Raw genomic sequence first — 4118 nt, forward strand, 5'->3', positions numbered from 1 at the left:
CCACAAGCTGGCAGCCTTTCTCTTCAACTTTCTAACGTTTCATCTCATCATAAATCTTTGGTCTGAACTGGGCTTTAAAAAAAAGTAAACAGTGGACAGGTGGGCATGAAATATTTCTAAGGTGTGATATTTAAGTGATAATGTCCATCATAATGAGTCAACGGAAAAAATGGAGCAAGTGGTATAAACATGTTTTAAAAACGAAAAAAATATGATTATGAAACAGCAAATAAAAGACAACGGCCTCGTTCTTTGTATGGTTAAATAAAAGACTTGAAAGCATTCAATACTTTTCTAGTTTATAAATATTTGCTATTAAGAAACAATATTTGAATTATGTCATTTAATATTGGTCCCACTTACTGTGTAGAGTACTCTATCTTTAGGAAGAGTTTTAAAACGCTCCGACAGCGGCCAGATTTATCTTTGGTTTCTAATTTTAAGTCAAACCTTTTCTATCTTTAACTGGCAGACTTGTGATTCATCATCGACTGTGGTGATGCACACGTCATCTGACTGCTTGCAATGAAAAGAATTACAAATATTTTTAGCTATGATTTGAAATACCACCCAAAACTACAATAATAAGATGAGAGGATAACTGGTCACTGAAATCTCAGCAGCATCTCCGTGTCATCGTGCATCTTTACAATCACAGCTGGAGTACTAACTGCAGCGTGGATTGCCGCGGGGCCCCAAACCCTCGAGGTCCAGAGAGGCTGCTGCATCTCACTGTGCAGCACTTAGTTCGTGTTAATTACATTGACTGCAGTGATGTTTGTTAGTGCAGCACTTAAGCATCACATTATAAGATGAAATTATACCGGTGGGTGTACACGTTAAAGCCAAATAACAGATGTCTGTTTGCACCTTTTTATTAGTACCAGTCATTTTTTAAATCATGCAGTCATTGTTGACATTTATAGTATTTTTCTATTGAGTTCAAATTTTCAAAATAAACTGTCTGACAGCCACCTTGAAATTGAAAGTTGATTTTGCTAAACAGTTATTTATCCTGGAAGTAGTTTCCATGGTGGAAGGATCCATTTCTTTTCTGCAGTTTCTCTTTTGGATCATTCAGCATGATTGATGCTCCACATAAGAGTGACTGTGATTGGACAGACTGTTTTCTGTAAAACACATTTCTGACTAAAAGCTCAGGAGGATGAACAACTTTGCTGCTAACCTGAAATCAGGAGGGTTTGTCTCACATAGGTTCAGCCGCTGCATCGCTGCCTCCTTTCCTTCATATACTCCGGTACAAATCATCTTCATATCTGAGCTCCTCATCATGATGTTTAACATTTTCATGTGAAAGCATCACTACTTTGCAGAGGGACTTCCTTTGTATTACTTACTAATACATACAGTGTACATACGTACAGCCCCGTCAATTCAATGACAGCTTGATGCAGAGGAATTGTGTGTTTTTGTGCTGTCCTGTCTTTCAATTGAAAGTTAGACCATTTCATACAACAAACTATCAACGTCTGATAGTTATTTGTGTTCTCAGATGAGTTTCCAAACATCAACACTTCTGAATGCTTGGTGGCAGCAGGATGGAAAAGTTCAGACCTTAATCAAGCACATGAAAGCACCAGCAGGAAGAATTTAAAGATCAGTCAGCCATCTCAACACTGTTGGAACTGTAAAATAACCTAACTTTGATGACCACCAGTATACATGTGTGTTCTGAAATGATGCATTAGTTCTATGGAGAATGGACAGCTGCCAGTATTTCCTCACATCATGCTGACTGGTCCGAACCGCCGCTGGTTTAATAGAGGGAACCGGAGGCTGAATCCTGCTTTAAGATATACTTCATGGTGGATCAAATCAAATATTCACTATGACTCATTGATGCATGCACTATACCGACCGACTAGCAGGAACATCGTGAGGGTGCACAGATACAGTGGAGGATTGACGAGGGCCGGAGCAGAAATTAGCGTTGTCAAAAGAAAATATAATAAACATTTGGTCATTTTTTAATTGAGGAAAAGGACTTTTTCAGCATTGCATATCAGAATAAAACCTCTGGAATGAACAGTTAGTTAGGAGGTAAAATTAAAGTTAGTTGTTTTCAGTTGATGGGATGATAATCAGATGTGAGTGGGTTCCGTTTTATTTAAAGGACAGGGATCTATCATGACATGAATATAAATAAGATGTAAATACATATAATGTTAACGATTAAATAAATATTTGAACTGACCAGAGACCTTTGTCATGTTTCTTTGTTGTACATTCATTTACTCTGCTGTATTTCTGTGGTATTTTGATGGAGCATTCTCCAACTGAAGGGCTTTTTCAATGTGTTTTTTCTCTTCTTAAGCTATTCAACAGCCAGTTCAGGAACAAGTGGCTTTTCAACCAGTCTCTTCACTGCAAATGGGCTGTGTGTACTTTTCCGAGCTGTGTGTTGATGTAGGGGAAAGTGAGCCCTTGTTGAGAATCAGCTCTTGTTCAAAGAGCAGATTAAAAGTACAATTGTCAGACCTGTAGACTCGGAACAAAGCCGGAGCGCCGTGTAAGAGACAGGAAGATAGTGTCTGTTGCAAAACTGCAAATAGACCTTTGCAAATTTCTTCTTAGGACTTCTTCTCTTTATCTAAATTCCAAACATTTATCAGACATAGTGACTGGAGGAGTGGAGTGAATATACAGCACGGTGCACAGACAGGATGAAAACCAGGTCCTTTTTGCTGAAGGAACAATATTCAGATTTCTGTTTTTCATTTTAGTACATTCAGTGGTATTTTAACTTTTTTTTGTAACCGTACCAGTAAGAACAATGTGTGTAACGTAGTTGCTAATATACAGACTGAACTTGGATTGTTTTAATAAAAGATTTTAATAAGTTAGCATTATAATGGTTGAAGGTCTTTGGTGTTCTGAATTGTAGAAGTTGGCAGCAATAATGTTTATGTATTAAATTAATGATTAAGTATAAGCAAAACCATTTATTTACAAAATCATCAAAAACAAGACATGTAATCAAACTGTATGAAGCTGATGAATGAACGAAAGGCGTGTGTGTGTTGTTCGTGCTGGAGTGTGTACGGGTTGGATGTGGTCCACAAAGAATGTGTGTTTCTCTTTGTTCTGCCGTCTAATGTTTTGCATGTGATGTAAAGTGAGGGCTGGAGTTCCCTCTACATATGTGGCTGTGTTTAATTCAAAGTACGTGTGTGACATGAGTAGGATGACGGTGGCGGGTGAAGACAGAGGACGGTTCGTTTGAATAAAAGACCTTTTCTCCGTGTGAAGCGTAAATGACATAAACTCAGTGATGTGGGGAAGACAACCACCCAATAACCCCGATGAAAGGAGATCACAACAATAAAGCTCAGTGAACATAACATCAATACATGTACAGAAGCAGAGGTTCAACAGCAGGCTGGTGCTCTGTTCTAACTAATGAACAGGAAGTGGTTCCTTGGTGTGCTGATTTGTTGGCTGGTGAAGCCGTTGGTCATTGATGAGTTGTGGTTGTGATGTCGGATGCTGTCTTTGATGGTGCAGGTCGGAGGAAGTCGGTCACTGCTTCGTTACCTGCAGATGAAAACAGTCGTCGTGACTCTGACTTGCTTTGTTTATTCCTGCTGATTATGAAGTTAGTGAGCAGATGTTCTCGTGCAGGTGTTTGTGCTAAATAAACTTGATTACTATCAGTTAGCGGTGTGTAAACAAGGGATCTCAGGCAGGTCTTCCTGTCACTGCCAAAGAGTCCAGGAGGCAGCAGTCAGTGAGAGTAAAAGTATCAGGAGGAAAGGAAAAACCAAGGTGACATCATATCAGTTCAGGTGATATCAGGTTACAGCTACAGGAAGTGATCAGAGGGATGATTCGTTCATATTTCATAATAAAGGTTATTTTTAAATGTATCTATGGAGTTACAATGGTGCATCCATTTTTGTATTTTACACACTTATATATATATATATATATATATACTTGAAATATATGAAATGATATCATCATAAGAATTTACTTGATGGAAATCTGAAATGGCATATGGTCTTTTTATGGGTTAATATTTACAACGTAATTAGAAATGTATTCGTACCAATAAAATTGTGTAGCAATTACTGCATGTGTGTCCGTGTCACTGATAT

At 38.1% G+C, this 4118-nt stretch overlaps 1 protein-coding gene across 14 annotated transcripts in view; it reads left to right on the forward strand.

Annotated features, from left to right (window-relative positions):
• Positions 1–4118, forward strand: part of LOC138214246 (RNA binding protein fox-1 homolog 1-like) — a 278008-nt gene that overhangs the window by 172784 nt on the left and 101106 nt on the right. The window lies entirely within an intron of this gene.

Source organism: Embiotoca jacksoni, unplaced genomic scaffold (assembly GCF_022577435.1).
Source record: "Embiotoca jacksoni isolate LCO1_2020_lvr unplaced genomic scaffold, fEmbJac1.0.p SCAF_69, whole genome shotgun sequence".
In the NCBI taxonomy this organism is placed as follows: Eukaryota; Metazoa; Chordata; class Actinopteri; family Embiotocidae; genus Embiotoca; species Embiotoca jacksoni.